This window comes from Protopterus annectens, chromosome 1.part1, assembly GCF_019279795.1.
Source record: "Protopterus annectens isolate FY-2018-M chromosome 1.part1, PAN1.0, whole genome shotgun sequence".
In the NCBI taxonomy this organism is placed as follows: domain Eukaryota; kingdom Metazoa; phylum Chordata; order Ceratodontiformes; family Protopteridae; genus Protopterus; species Protopterus annectens.
The window spans coordinates 650653285-650670288 of NC_056726.1; the positions used below are offsets into that span (position 1 = coordinate 650653285).

The 17004-nt window shown below is 46.0% G+C and overlaps 1 protein-coding gene across 1 annotated transcript in view; it reads left to right on the forward strand.

Annotated features, from left to right (window-relative positions):
• The window catches only part of LOC122806732 (valosin containing protein), a 1741209-nt gene that overhangs the window by 397937 nt on the left and 1326268 nt on the right, over positions 1–17004 (forward strand). The window lies entirely within an intron of this gene.

The window sequence follows — 17004 nt, forward strand, 5'->3', positions numbered from 1 at the left end:
CAACCTCAAAATCAGGGAGTGGTAAGCCGCCGCCTTGTAGAAAAAAGTGCACAGTGATTTTGCAGTTATCCTTCCCAGCCCTGCCCAATTACTTGTGCCCTTAGGAGGAAAACTTACCCCTCATGCAAAGAACTGGATGTCCATTACTCAGGACAGATGGGTCCTAAACATTATATCCCAGGGGTACACATTCTACTTAATACTCTGCCAAACTTGCCAACCCCAAGCAGGTTTCCAGACCTTCCTCCAAACCAGTGGGCAGGCAGAGGCTCCAAAGCAAGTACTTTCCCTGCTCAATATCAGAGCTATTCGGCCTGTTCCAGTAGAACAAAGGGGGCAGGGTTTCTACTCCAGACTTTTCCTGGTGCCCGGAAAAGGGGGCTCTTGGTGCCCAATCCTGGATCTATCAACTCTCGACACCTTTCTGGTGGTCCCAAAATTCAAGATGCTTACCCTGCAACAGCTTCTCCCCATACTAGCCAAGGATGCATGGTTAGTCGCTCTAGACTTAAAAGAAGCTTATCTGCGCATCCCCATAAGGGAGTCTTGCAGAAAATATCTTCGCTTCAGGACAGGCTCTATGCACTCTGTTCTCTGCACTTCCCTTTTGCTTATCTACTGTGCCCTGGCTCCAGCAATTGCATACTGCAGGCAGAGAAATATCCAAATTTTCCCATGCTTGGACGACTGCCTGATTCAGGCAGTCAGGAATTGCTACTTCAGCACCTGATATTTGTAAAAAACAAAAAAAAAAAAAAACTCCCCACTTCATTGGGGGGGTACACAATCGAGAAGAAGTCACAACTGCTACCCAGTCAAAAGATTGTATTCCTGGGAGCAAGCTTGGACACAACTTTCCAGATGGCATTTCCCACCTAAGAAAAACAGGTCCATCTGACAAGCTACTATAAAATGGCCACCAGAACCCAACTGTTTGCAAGACAAATACTGCAAGTCCTAGGGTTTATGGCCTCATGTATTCTGTTAATTCCATATGCAAGACTGCATATGAGGAAACTTCAATGGTACTTAAGTCATTGGTGCCAGCATTCTCAGGACCTGGAAAGTCATTCCAATCATACCTTGTCTAAGGGCAGAGTTCCTTTTGTGGGCAGAAGCATGCACCCTCAACAAGGGACTGCTTTTCACTCAACCCCTTGCTGCCCATATCCTGATAAGATCTATGCATGGGGGGGCTCACATGTCAGGAAAATGCATTTAGGGACACTGGAGCCCAGCCCAGATTCTCCTGCACTTCAATCAAAAATAGATGCTAGCTGTACAGAATGCTCTGACAGCCTTCAAATACCTAATCCTTCCCGGACAACTGCTCCATAAAAAGACAGCACCAAAGTTGTGTAGTACATAAACAAGCAGGTGGGAGCCCACTCTTACCCACTCTGAGTTTAGCCATGGCCCTGTGGAACACAGCCTTGAGCAACCAAGTGCATCTCCAAGCTCAGTGCCTCCCAGGAAAACAAAATTCACTGGCAGAATACCGAAGCAGAAATCTCCTAGACCCACACAAGTGAAAATTGGAGCCCAACACCTTCAACCTTCTGATCCAGAGGTGGGGGACACAGAGGTGGACCTATTTGCCTCCCCCGTGAACCACCAGTTGAACAAGTTATGCACCAGGAACCCTCTCAGCAGGGCCTGGAAGGTGGATGACCCTATCCTTTCAATGGGAAAACCTCTGCATTTATGCCTTTCCCTTTCTGTCTCTCCTCTCAAAAGTATTACACAAGATAACAGGACAGGCCAAGGGCAATTATTGCTCCAGACTGGCCATGCCAGCACTGGTCCCCACTCTTGTGCAGTCTGACAAGTGCCACCTTGGCAGCTTCACCAGACTCCTACCCTGCTGTCACAGCAGGAGGGACAGATTTTACATACACAATTGCAATCCCTACAGCTAGCAGCCTGGCTTATCCCCTGAATACTCCACTATCAACCCTCAGCAAAGAGCTGATGGATGTCATTCTTGAAGCTAGAAGAGCTAGTACTAGGAAATCCTATACTGAAAAGTGGAAAAGATATATTTGTTCTTGGAATCTGTCTAAAGGGGAAGGACACAGCTGTGCCTGCCTTGTCGCTAATCCTGGATTACCTAGCAGAGCTACTCAACAGAGGCCTATCCATTAAGATTCATTTCTCTGCCATCGCGACTCAATACTGAGCCACCTCTATTTTCTCACCCTGTCATCAAACTGTTCCTGTGAGGGGCTAACAACTTAAGGCCCCCTAGGAGAGCACCCACCCCTGCCTGGGATCTTAACTTTGTACTGAAAGTTTACGCTACCCCCTTTTGAACCTGCAGCTTCAGCAGAGTTAAAATTCCTCTCTTGGAAAAATGCCTTGCTTTTAGCCATAACGTCAGCAAGAGTAGTGTCTGAGCTACAGGCACTAATGGCTGTGGAACCCTTCATTATTTTCCATGCTGATAGGGTTTCACTTAGGACTAACCCATCTTTTATGCTTAAGGTAGTGTCCAGTGTGGCTCTAAACCAATCCATGCATTTACCTACCTTTTTCCTTAACCCTCAGAATAAAGGGGAAAGGATCCTGCACTTCTTGGACGTGCACAGACAGCTCAGGTTCTACCTTGACAGGACTAAACCTTTCAGAAAATCTGACCAGCGGCTAGTCTGCTTTGCTACTGGGGCCATTTCAAAGCAAACTAGTTCCAAACGGATAGCACATTGCATCCATTTCTGCTACAAACAGCATGGAAAACCTACCCCCACAGGGGATCAGATCAGACCACATTCCACTAGGGCTACTTCCACCTCCACAGCATTTCTCAGGGGAGTCCCTACCAGAGACATCCTGGAAGCTGCAACCTGGAGGTCTGTACACCTTCAAGAAGCATTACCATTTACCAATCTTTTCTAAATCCAGAGCTGGATTTGCTACAGCAGTCTTGCACGGCCTACTAGCCAGCCCTAATGCTTATTGACTGCCTCCACACTTAGTTTTGGGAATCAACCCAAGTGTGATGACTGCAGCAGTGAAACATGAACATAGTACAGATCGTGTTACACTGTTGCAGTCATTACATTTGGGTAATCTACTTGCAGGTTGCCCTCAGTTGGCCTGATTAACAAAGTCTTGGGTCCTGTCTGTTGCTGTCCCTTCTTCCATGACATCAGGTTGACAGGGGTATAAAACATGCAGCCGACGCCATTACATCAGTCTTTCTTGCCATGCAGTGCCCGAAGCAGAAGCAGCTCGCAAGTGCCAGTTTCAGAACCGAAGTCTTCAACTAAAAGCTAAGTACACCGTTTGGTAAACTTTCTTGCTCCTTACCAATGTCAGTAAAAGTTAATTGCATTACTTGTGGAAAGCAAATACCTCAAAGATTTTCATTCGTACTGTATTCCTTGCCTAGGCCCTGACCACGACGTACCTTGCTGTTGGTTTTGTGCTTTATTTAATCAGCGCACTATCAGTCGTCTGTATATTTGTGCCTCTAAGTATTTCTGTTCAATTATCCAGAAATGTCATTGGTTAGCCATCCGACTACCAGGATTCCGAAAAAACGCAAAGATAGAGTCGTTGGCAGTTTTGGACCTCTGTGGCCTGTCTAAGCCAGTCGCCAGTTCACCAATACTCAGTGAGGCACTTTCGCAGCCCCTGATACCCGCTACTTTTGATTCGCAGGCCTCTACGGAGACCCATTCGGAGTCCGGTATGCCGCAAGATGCTTCAACTGTGGAAACTGCAGATGTCTCTACCTTGGATGGGTCCGGAGCCACTGTGCAGTTACTGGCTTCTGAGGGTGTATTCACGCCTACAGACTTGCATATTAAACTGACGCCTCCTTCATTACTAAGGCCTAAATCTCGATCCATGTCTAAAAAACCAATGCCCAGGCCACATGCTCAGGCCTCTGTCTAAAAAAACAAATGATAAGAATGGCTGAAGACCTAATAACTCTAATCAGGAGTAGCCAACCTCCTCTCCCTTCTAAGAGGCTTAGGACTGAGCTTGATTATGAATCTTCTGATCAGGATTCTGTTTTTTCTGACTTCTGATGACCTGGATTTGTCTATCTACTTGTGAAGATTCTGATGCAGAGGACTCTGTTCCCTCTGCTTCCCCTCCTGAGGATTTTTCTTTTGGGGAAACCTTACATACTTTAAGGGAGCATTTCCACTGGGAAAGCCAGGAATTTTCTGATTCAAAAAAGAGGCTTAGGGATTTCCTTCTCCTACCTTAGCATAGGCCTTTGGCTATTCCTCCTGTACTAGACATTGTTGATGCTTTCCGAGTCCAGTTTGGCCCCTGATTCCCTGCCTCCTGCTCCCAGTAAACCTTACAGATACTACAGGGACCCAGAGTCCCACAAGTTCCTTTTCAAAAATGCTATTGCAGATCCAGAGATTATTTCACAGGGGCCCAAGGGCATTATGGCTTCTACTGCTAAAAATCCTACCCCTTCTGATAGACTCCAGGGTGCTGGATAAATGGGGTAAGGTTTACACTTCAGCAACCTTGGCCATTAGAGCTTTAAACTGCCAATTTCATATGTTAAAGTATCAGCAACATGTTATTGGACTGCTTAAACAGAATGATGATTCCTGACTGTGTGGAAAATAGACTTGCATGATTTAATGCATTCTGCTGAGCAAGTTGGAAAACATACTTTGCAATGTGGTTTTGATTCATTAGAGGCTTCTTGCAGGGCTGCTGTTACTGGGTCTGTGCTTGGAAGGCATGCTTGGCTTAAGGAGCAGTCTTTGCCTGATAATGTTAAAGCTAAATTGTTGGATGCTCCTTTAAATCAGGACTGTCTGTTTGGCAACAAGGCTGAAGAAGTTCTTAAAAAGATGGAAGATAAAGCTAAATCTATGCAAACGGTTACATTTTTTACAAGTTCAGCCTCCTAGCTTTAGTAGGCACTGGCCCTCTAAGTATTGGTCCTTTCCAGCCCCCTTCCAGGTCTTCTCAAGCCAAACCCAGACACAGCAAAAACCCCAGGTTTCAGTCTCAGGGGACTCACAGAGCTAAGCGGTGGGGGGGCCTCCACTTCAAGTCTAGGAATAAGACCCCCCCCCCCCCATGGTAAACTGTCTCAACTTTTAAAATTTCCAAGCACTTATCTTCTGACTGCCCCTTTGGGCTCTTCATGTAAAGAACTGGGAACTCATTACCCAGGACAAATGGGTTTTAAGTAGTGTCCCAGGGATACAGATTTCACTTCCACACATTGCCAACACCAAGTGGGTGGCCGGACCTACCCCCAAATCAGTGGGCAGAGGCCCAAAAACAAGTACTTTCTGTCTTAAGCATGGGGGCTATTCAACTGGTGCTAGAAGAGGAAGAGGGGCAAGGTTTCTACTAGAGACTTTTCCTGGTACCCAGAAAAGACAAATCATGGTGTCCTATCCTGGACCGGTCTATTCTAAACACCTTTCTGGAATTCCAAAATTCAAGATGACTCTTCACCAATTACTTTCTATGCTAGGCAAAGACATCTGGTTGGCAACACTAGATTTTAAAAGCATACCTGCACATCCCAATCAGGGAATCTTGCAGAAGATACCTATGCTTCAAAGCAGGATACACGTGCTATCAGTTCTCTGCACTGCCCTTTGCTTTATCTACTGCACCCAGGGTATTGACAAAGTGCCTAGCTCCAGTTATTGCATTTTGCAGGCAAAGAAGTATTGAAATATACCCATACCTGGATGATTGTCTAATTCAGGCAGAAAGCCAGGACATACTTTTGAATCATCTGGCCTTTGTAAAAAGGGTTCTAACTTGTCTGGGGTACACCATAAACGAAAAGAAATCACAACTGATGCCCTGTCAACAAATTGCATTCCTGGGAGCAAGCTTGAATGCAACTTCCCAGATGACTTACCTCACGCCAGAAAAGCAAATTCATTTGACAACCTACTTCAAACAAATGGCCACAAAAACCCTGCTATCTGCAAGACAAATACTGCAAGCCTTGGGGTTCATGGCCTCCTGCATTCTTCTAATTCCATATGCAAGACTGCATATGAGGAAACTACAGTGGTATCTAGAAAGCCTATGGTGTCAACATTCTCACAGCCTAGAAAGAATGATTCCTGTCGTACCTTTCCTACGCCTAGAGTTCCTTTGGTGGGTAGAGGCCTGCCACCAAAACAAGGGACTACCTTTCACACCACCCCCTGCCACCAAAACAAGGGACTACCTTTCACACCACCCCCTGCCGCCCAAACCCCAACATATGCATCAGACTATGCATGGGGAGGCTTATCTGGCAGGGAAGTGCCTTCAGGGCAAATGGAACCCAAGTCAAATGCACCTGCATATCAATCAAAGAAATGTTAGCCGTACAGAATGCTCTGACAGCCTTCAAGGGCTGCATTCTTCTAGGACAACTAATGGAAAAAATGGACAGCACCACGGTTGTGTGGTACATAAGCAGGGGGGGTACACATTCTTACCCCCTCTGCAGACTAGCCATGGCATTGTGGAACAGCCTTGAGCTACCAAGTGCACCTACAAGCTCAGTTCCTGCCAGGAAAATTAAATACACTGGCAGACGGACTAAGCAGAAACCTCATGGACCCACACGAGTGCAAACTGGAACCAAGGATTTTCAACATGTTGACAAGAGAATGGGGGAGCCCAAATATAGACCCGTTTGCCTCTCCCCAGAACTACCAATTGGACAAATTTTGCACAAGGGCTCCCCACAAACAAGTCTGGAAAGTGGATGCTCTGTCCTTCAGCTGGAAAAATCTGTCTGCCTTCCCCCCTCTTTTCTCCAAATTACTATTACGTCACAGGACAAACCAATGATTTTGATTGCTCCAGACTGGCCGTGCCAACACTACCCCTTCCTGCGCAGTGTCACGGTTATCATCCTTGGGACCTGCCTCAGACTCCTTCCTCACTGTCTCAGCAGGAGAACCAGATTCTGCACCCCCAGCTTCCATCACTGAACCTTGCAGCCTGGCTAATTTAAACTCTCCTTTACCATCCCTCAGCAAACCTGTGATGGATGTCATCTTAGAGGCAAGGAGGCCTAGTACTAGAAAATCTTATGCTGAAAAATGGAAAAGATTCTGTGCCTGGAACCAATCCCAATTTACCTTAGATTTTACAATATTTAACTGAGATGCTTCACAAGGGCCTGTCTTTTTTTTTTCCCTCCATTAAAGTCCACGCCTCTGCCATTTCAGCTCATTATAACACAGAACCTCCCCTCTTCTCTCATCCACTGCTCACGCAGTTCCTCAGAGGGTCCAAAAATTTGAGACAAGCCAGGAGAGCTCCAACCCCAGCCTGGGACCTTAACTTTGTCTCGGAGAAACTCACTCTACCTCCTTTCGAGCCAGCTGCTACTGCAGACTTAAAATTTCTTTCTTGGAAAACAGCTTTCTTTTTAGCAATCACTTCAGCTAGAAGGGTATCTGAATTGCAGGCCCTTATGGCAGTGGAGCCTTTCATCATCTTTCATGCGACAGGTTGTCACTCAGAGCCAGTCCATCCTTCATGCCCAAGGTGGTATCCAGTGTGGCTCTTAATCGGTCCATTCATTTGCCAACCTTCTTTCCCAATCCACACAAAGGGGAACAGATTCTGCATTCCTTGGATGTGCACAAGCAACTTAGATTCTACTTGGACAGGACTAAACCTCAAAGAAAATCTGAACTGCTGGTAGCATTTGGTGCAGGGGCAGAGGGGAATGCTATTTCAAAACCATTTCTAAATGGATAAGCCATTGCATTAATTTCTGCTATAAGCTTCATGGAAAACCTATCTCCCAGGGGATCAGACCTCACTCCACCAGGGCTGCATCTACTTCTACAGCCTTTCTCAGAGGCGTTCCTACCAGGGGCATCCTAGAAGCTGCTTCCAGGAGTTCTGTACATACTTTCACCAAACATTCTCATTTGCCAATTTTCTCTAAATCCAGAGCTGGCTTTGCCACTGCAGTCTTGCAGGGCCTTATAGCTGGCCCTAATGCTATCTAAACTCCTCCTCCCCAACCATAGCTTTGGGAATCTACCCAAATGTAATGACTGGAACAGTGAAACACAAAAAACATAGTACAGTTGTGTACACATACACTTACCCCCTAATTTCTTTTGGCTATACCTCTGCTTTCCTTTACTATGCTTAAAAGCCTTTTTTGGTGTATTTGCTTTTTTGTTGAAGTATCTTTGTGCTTTTATGTTTAATTGCTTCCCATTGGAGGGGGCACCTGACATATTGGGCAAGAAAAACTGATGTAATGGCGTCTGCTGCATGATCATCGTGTTGTACTGCTGCAGTCATTACACTTGGGTTATCCTGCCGTCGGGCGGTCCCGCAGTCTGCCAGAGCTCCAAGTCTTGGTCCGGTGTCGGTTGCTGTCGCTTCTTCCCTGATGTCAGTGCGCCAGGGGTGTATAAGATGCATCCAACGCCATTTTCTTCAGTCTTTCTTGCCGCGTGGTGCCCATAGCAGAAGCAGTTCGCAAGTGCCGGTCAGCAGACTCCTGAGATTTTCGAAGTCTAATTTCAGATCCAAAGTCTTCAATAAAGCCAAGTACCCAGTTGGGGAAACTTTTTTTTTCTTGCCTCAGACAGATGTCAGAAAAAGTTAATTGTATTTCTTGTGGGAAGCAAATACCTCATAAGGACTTCCACTCTTACTGTATTCCATGCCTAGGCCCTGATCATGACATCACTAGTTGTCGGTTTTGTGCTAGATTTAACAAACGCACTATAAAAAGAAGTTTTGATTTTGCTTTGCACTACTTTGGCTGAAGGTTCAATTAGACTATGTCGTCGGATCAACTGATGACCGCAATACTGAAAAAACACAAGGACAAGGATAGAGTGGCATCCGAGGTCCAAAACAGACGACAAAACCTCTTCTAGGCCAGTCGCCGGTCCTCAGTGAGGCACTTTCGCAGCCCCTGACACCTGCTACCTCAGAGCCACAGGCCGCCTCCGACTCCCACGTGGATACAACTTTGCCTCTGGAAACTCAAGGTATTGGGCCTACGGAAACTATTCCTTCAGATGGGTCTGGAGCCGCTGAGCAGGCATCTGCTTCTGAGGGTGTTTTTAGACCTACACAGTTTACTATCAAGACCACTTCAGCAGCCAAAGCAAAGTCTAAAACACCTTTAAAGAGGTTGTTTTCAGACCTTCACAACTTACCATTAAAACAGCCAAGACAAAAGTACCATTAGACAAAGAAACAAGTATAGCATTCTCCTGGACAGTCCTCCATGCCTCAGAAACAGATGCTTAAAATGGCCTAAGACCTCATTACTCTAATCAGCGGTTCCCATCCCCCTCCTGAGAAAAGGCCTAGGCAGGATGCAGACTGATTCCTCTGATCAGGTTTCCATTTCCTCTGATTCCTCTTCAGACCAGGGATACTCTCTACCCCCCTATGAGGGCTCTGATGCTGAAGAATCTATCCCTTCAGCCTCTCCTCCTGAGGATTATTCTTTTGGGGAAACTTGCATACCATGAGGGAGCATTTCCATTGGGAATGTCAGGATTACTCAGAATCCAAGAAAAGGCTTAGGGATTTCCTTTTATTGCCTCAGCACAGGCCCCTGGCTATTCCACCTGTGCTAGATATTGTGAATGTGTTCTCTGAATCCAGCCTATCTCCTGATTCTTTGCCCCCTGCACCAGCCAAGCCAGATAAATATTAGAGTCCCTGACTCTCAAGTTTCTTTATGAAAACCCTTCTGCTGTTCCAGAGACTATTTCCCAGGGTCCAAAAGGGGTTAAGGCTTCCATTGCAAAAAATCCAGTACCCTCTGACAGATTCCGGAGCTTTGGATAGATGGGGGAAGAAAGTATACACTTGTGCAACTTTAGCAGTAAGAGCTTTAAATTGCCAGTTTCACATGCTTAAGTAACAACAATATTTAATGGCTCAGTTAAAATAGAAAATGCTTGCAAGCTCAGAAGCTCCTGATTGTAAAGAAATGCAGGATTTATTGCATGCTGTTGAACAGGTGGGAAAACATACTCTGCAATGTGGTTTTGATTCTTAAGAGGCCTCTTGTAGAGCTGCAGTTACAGGTTCTGTGATTCAAAAGACATGCTTGGTTAAAAGAACAGTTTACCTGATCATGTTAAGGCAAAAGTATTGGATGCTCCTTTACAGCATGATACCTTGTATAGGTTCATAGGTACTAGGCTATCGGCCCAAGGGCCTACGCAAGCCTAGCCAACAAGGTTCCCTGGCTTATGCCACCCAAGAAAGTTATTTTCTTGTGCTACTGTCGAGCAGACACACAAGTGATCCCCGAGGTGTATTTCCTATTTCCCATCCACTCATCAAGATTTTTCTTGAGTGCTAATGAAGAACTTTGCTTGACATAGATGGGTAGCCTGTTCCAGAGTATGGAAAGTCTCTGGGATAGGAATCTATCCCTCCAGCATGTCCAGTTTATTGTGGTGACTAGGTTTAGGTCCCTGGAGGGATTGGGATTTCTTTAGGTGTAGCATGTCCAATAGCTCTGGGTTTGACATAGCTTTATATGTTAGGCAGAGATCACCTCTGAGAAGGCGATATGCTACAGAGTAAAGCTGGAGTTTTTTGAGGCGGTCAGTGTAGGGCATTTTTTTAGTCCAGTAATCCTCTGTGAGGTACTCCTGTGGCCTTTCCAGCTGCTGCAGATGTCTTGAGGTACATTCCAAAAGGGGCGTTGTACTCTATAGTGGGTCTAATGAGTGTCGAGTAGAGGGGAACTATGACTTCTTTTTTTCCTGGATGAGAACCCTTTTATAATGAGGTGTGCCACGTAGAAGGACTTCCTGATTACTGTGACGATGTGACTGTCAAAGGAGAGACTACTGTCCACCTGGGTCCCAAGGTCTCATCACGCATTCGGTGTTAAGTAGATTGCTGCCTATGTGGTAGTTCATGGGTACAGAGTTTTTACCAAAGGGGATGACACTGCACTTTTTGGCATTGAGCTTGAGGCAGTGGCTCTGACACCAGGCATCTGTCTCAGAGAGGCCCTTCTGTAGGATGTTCACATCATTTGGGGACTTGACTATGGCTCCTGGTTTGCAGTCATCTGCGAACTTCGTTAGCTAGAGGCCTTCTGTGTTAGCCTGTACTTCAGAGAAGTGGATACCAAACAGGAGCGGTCCCAGGACGAACCCTGTGATACTCCACTTGTCACTGGTTTGAAGTCAGATTTGGAGTCTGCAACTTTTACAGTGTGGGTTCTGTTAGTGAGCCAGTTGGCAACACATCTTGTGATGTAGGGATTTATGCCTAGTTTATTGAGTTTAGCTCTAATTCCAGAATGGGAGATGGTGTCGAAAGCCTTGGCGAGGTCACGATACCCTCATCTATGGCTTTGGTGACTGCCTCAAAGAAGTTGATTATGTTCAGAAGGTATGATTTGCCTTTCACAAACCTGAACTGGGTCGGGTCCAGAGTTTGGAGGTTACCAATGTCTGAGTTCCATGATGATGCGTTCCATGGCCTTGCAGACTAGGCTAGTCAGGCTAATAGGGCGATAGTTCCCAGGATCAGTGGTGGCTCCCCCTTTGTGGAGTGGGTAACTGTTGCTGTGCACCATTCAGTGGGCATGAAGCCTGATGTGAAACTATGATTGAACATGGTGTTTAGGTGGGGAGCCAGTTTGTTCTGAAGTTCGTGTAAAACGCAGCCTGGGATTTTGTCCAGTCCCATGGCTGCTGTGTTTTTGGTTTTAGAGTGTGCAGTTTTACCTGCATAGATGTGATTACAGGGACTCTGCATTCTTCCTGTCCTTTAGGGATAAAGAAGTTCTTCGTGTTTCACTGTTGCAGTCATCACATTTGGGTTATCTGCTTGCAGTAGCCCTCAGTCGGCCTTATCAAAGTCTTGTGTCCTGCGTCAGTTGCTGTCTCATCATGTTCATCGTGCATACAGCTGCAGTAATCACAGATGGGTTTTCTGCCGTCAGGCGGTCCCTCGGTCGGCCGAATTCCAAAGTCTTGGTCCGGCGTCTGTTGTCGCTTTCTCTTCTGACGTCAGTGAGGCCAGAGTATATAAGACACAGCCGACGCCATGTTCTTCAGTCTTTTTTTGCCGCGCGGTGCCCGAAGCAGAAGCAGTTCAAGTGCCGGTCGGCCAGCTCCTGAATTACGAATATTTTGGAATCCGAAGTCTTCATTAAAGCTAAGTACCCCGTTGGGGAAACTTTTCTTGCCTCAGACCGATGTCAGAAAAAGTTAATTGTATTTCTTGTGGGAAGCAAATACCACATAAGGATTTCCATTCCCTCTGCATACCTTGTTTGGGCCCAGACCATGACGTCTCGGGCTGTCGCTTTTGCGCTACCTTCAATAAACGCACTATTAAGCGTTGAGCGGAGTTCGCCCAGCACTACTTTGGTAAAGCTTTTGATTATAAAATGTCATCGGACACTCCGACTACCGTTTTGTCCAAAAAACGCAAGGAAAAAGACCGACACGTGAGGCCCGCGGTCCCCGCCGACACCACGCCAAAACAGGCTACACGTGGTCCGGTTCTCAGCGAGACGCCTTTGCAGTCCCTGACTACCGACACTCCTTTGGCGGTGTCCTCTGTACCAGAGACCGCTGGGTCCTCGGCCCTTTCCCAGACTACAACCGAAGCCTCTGCTAATGTTGAGCCTACTAATGTGGACAGGTCCACCTCCACCCATGGTGTATTTAGGCCCTCATCTTCTTTTTCAATTAAGGCCTTTACTAAATCCAAAGCAGCCAGGCATCCCACGAGGCCTGTTGCACAGGGCCCATCTCCAGGTCCCGTGCCTAAAAAACAGATGCTTAGAATGGCTGAGGATTTAATTACTCTTATCAGAGGTTCTCATCCCCCTCCAGACAAGAGACCCAGAGTGGAGGAAGATTCTCCCTCTTCTGATCAGGGATCCATTTTATCAGAACATTCTGATGCAGAGGAACACTCTTACTCTCCTTTTGAGGATTCAGATGCAGAACAGTCCATTCCGTCTGTATCCCCTCCTGAGGATTTTTCCTTTGGAGAAACCTTACACACCTTGAGGGAACACTTCCATTGGGAAGGCCAAGACTTTTCAGATTCCAAGAAAAGACTTGGGGAATTACTTTTGTTACCTCAACACAGACCTCTGGCTATACCCCCTGTTTTGGACATACTGGATGATGTCCATTCGGAGGCTTGTCTTAACCCAGATTCTCTGCCTCCTGCACCAGTCAAACCTGATAGGTATTACAGAGTACCCAGCTCTTAACAATTTCTCTTCAAAAGCCATAATGCTGACCCTGAAACCATTTCACAAGGCCCCAAGGGATTGAAGGCCTCCACTGCCAAAAATCCACTTCCTGCAGAAAGGGAATCAAGATCTTTAGAAAGGTGGGGTAAAAAGGTATATACCTCGGCCACCCTAGCCATGAGGGCTTTAAATTGTCAGTTTCATATGCTTAAATATCAACAGTTCCTGTTATCACAATTAAGGAACAAAATGTCTCAACCTGAACAACAAGATTTAAAGGAGTTACAGGATATGATGCATAGTGCAGAACAAGTGGGTAAACACCTTACAATGTGGTTATGATGCCCTAGAGGCCTCAAGTAGAGCGGCAGCTACAGGATCAGTCATTCGCAGACATGCCTGGCTTAGGGAACAAAATTTACCTGATCATGTGAAAGCTAAACTTCTAGATGCTCCTTTTCAAAAGGATGTGCTGTTTGGTACTAATGCTGAGGAGATACTACGGAAAATGGAAGAAAAAGCCAAATCTATGCAAACTGTCAAAGCTTTCTTACAGGTCCAACCACCACGTTTTAGCAGAAATTGGCCTTCAAAAAACTGGTCCTTTCCAGCCACTAACAAGCCCCAAAGAGGTAGATACAGACTCACACGGGGCAGAGGGCAATCACAAGGATCATATAGAGGCCGACAATGGCAAACTCCAGCACCAAGAGGTGGCGAAGACAGTGCACAACAATACAGGAAGCAAACCCAATGACTCCCTCATTTCCATGCCAAGCATGTCTCAGCTGGTAGCACCTTTGGGAGGAAAACTAGCGCTATTTGCAAGCAATTGGCATATTGTCACAACAGACAAATGGATCCTGGACATTATAAACAGAGGCTACAAATTTCAATTCCATACTCTTCCAAAAATGAGAGGCATGCCAAACCTGGCACAACTGCAAATTTCAAAGCTCATAAGCATGCGAGCTATTCAAGAGGTACCTACTCACCAACAAGGTCAACGTTTTTATTCAAGACTTTTTCTGGTACCAAGGAAAGGAACAGACTGAAGACCCATTTTGGACTTATCCATCCTAAACACATTTCTACTCGTACCAAAATTCAAGATGCTCACATTACAGCAGCTTCTTCCCATGCTGGGCAAGGAGTTTTGGCTGGTAACATTGGACCTCAAGGAGGCATACCTGCATGTCCCAATCAGACAAAGCTGCAGAAGATACCTCAGATTTCTTGCAGGTTCAATCCACTATCAATTCTCTGCATTGCCCTTTGGCTTATCTACTGTGCCCAGAGTATTCACAAAGTGCCTGGCATCAGTGATTGCCTACTGCAGACTTCAAGGGATACAAATTTACCCTTATCTGGACGACTGCCTGATCCAAGCGGACAGCAAGAACATACTTCTGGAACATCTGGCATATGTGACACGGTTACTGCTTTCTCTGGGATATACAATCAACAAAGAGAAATCAAGGCTAACACCATCTCAGAAAATAACTTTCCTGGGTGCCAACTTGGACACAAACACCCAGATGGCCTACCTTACACCAGAAAAACAAGGGCAACTATCTCAGTACTTCAAAATACTAGCAAAAAGTACCAGGCTTACTGCAAGGAAAATCCTGCAGGCTCTGGGCTTCATGGCATCTTGCATTCTTTTAACCCCATGCAAAGCTGCATATGAGGAAACTTCAGTGGTACCTAAAAAACCTATGGTCTCAACAGTCACAGTTTGGAAACAATAATACCAATAATTCCATGTTTGCAAAAGGAATTTCTATGGTGGGCCCAAGCATGTCAAGCAAACAAAGGCCTCCCATTCTGCAAGCCTCAAGCAAAGCAAGTCATAACCACAGACGCCTCAGATTACACCTGGGGGGCGCACATGACTGACAGGTGCATTCACGGCAAATGGTCCCAAAAAGAAAGGCACCTTCACATCAATCAAAAAGAAATGCTAGCAGTAATAAATGCAATTACAGCTTTCAAGGACTTCCTGCATCCATGACAATTGCTGATAAGAACAGACAACACCACGGTAATGTGGTACATAAACAAACAAGGAGGAACACATTCATACCCCTTGTGCAGACTAGCGATGACTCTTTGGAACTTGGCTCTGAAAAGACAAATCGAACTTCAAGCACAGTACTTGCCAGGATTGGAAAACACACTGGCAGACAATCTAAGCAGAAAAATGACAGATCCACACGAATGGAAGTTACATCCTCAGGTGTTTGCAGAAATAATCCAAGCATGGGGGGAGGCCAGACATAGATCTTTTTGCCTCCCACAGCAATCATCAATTGGAAAAGTTTTGTTCAAAGACCTTTCACCCAAAGGCCTGGAGAGTGGACGCCCTTTCATTCAGTTGGACAGCATGGACAGTTTACGCATTCCCACCTCTGCCTCTTCTGCCCAAGGTACTTTTGAAAGCAAGAACAGACAAACCGAAGATGATACTGATTGCTCCAGATTGGCCAAGGCAACACTGGTACCCACTCCTGAGGAGCCTAACACATACTCCTCCCTGGTCCCTGCCTCTAATGCCTCTTCTGCTGACTCAGCACAGCTACAAAACTCTTCAGTCAGCTGAAAACACTCAATCTCGCTGCATGGAAAATTCCTTAACACCACAACAGACCCTACTCTCCAAGGAGGTGCAGGATGTCATTTTGGAGGCCAGAAGGCCAGCTACTAGAAAAGCTTACTCCGCAAAATGGAAGCTGTTTTGCTCTTGGAATGAGAAGAGAGGCCAGGACCATAGAAAACTGAACTTGCCTCGGGTATTACAATACCTAGCGGAGCTATTGAACAGTGGACTTTTTCTTCCATAAAAATCCATGCCTCAGCCATCTCTGCGGAATTCAACACGGATCCTCCTTTATTTTCTCACCCACTCTTACGACAGTTCCTCAGAGGGGCTAAGAATATAAGACCACCAAGGAAACAACCAATACCAGCCTGGGATCTTAATTACATACTAGAAAAATTAACATTGCCTCTTTTTGAACCAGCTGCCTCAACAGACTTGCAATATTTGTCCTGGAAAACCGCCTTCCTTCTGGCCATCACTTCAGCTCGTAGGGTTTCTGAACTACAGGCCCTCATAGCGGTGCAGCCCTTTTTCATTTTCCATCAGGACAGGGTTTCCCTTCGTACCAACCCATCATTTATGCCTAAAGTGGTATCCAGGGTAGCTTTAAATCAAGCCATACACCTACCCACCTTTTACCCCAATCCTCAAAACAAAGGGGAAAGGCTGCTACACTCCTTAGACATCCATAGGCAGCTTCGTTATTATTTGGACAGAACAAAGTCCTTCAGGAAATCAGAACTCTGTGTTCTATGCTGTAGGGGCTCAAGGGAAGCCAGTTACAAAACAGACTATTTCAAAGTGGATAGGCCACTGCATACGGTTTTGTTACTCTTATCATGGGAAACCTGTTCCTACAGGTATCAGATCACACTCCACCAGGGCCACAGCTACCTCTACAGCCTTCCTCAGAGGAGTTCCTACCAAAGATATTTTGGAGGCAGCCACTTGGAGTTCTGTACATACCTTCACAAAACACTACCATCTGCCTTTATATTCCAGAACAAGAGCAGGCTTTGCCACTGCTGTTTTGCAGGGCATTCTGGCTCAACCCAGTTCCTCCTAGTACCTACCACCCAGTGCATAGCTTTGGGACTCTACCCATCTGTGATTACTGCAGCTGTATGCACGATGAACATAGTACAGTTTTGTACCTACCATAAATGTAGATGTTAGAGTGCTAATACAGCTGCAGTACAGGTTT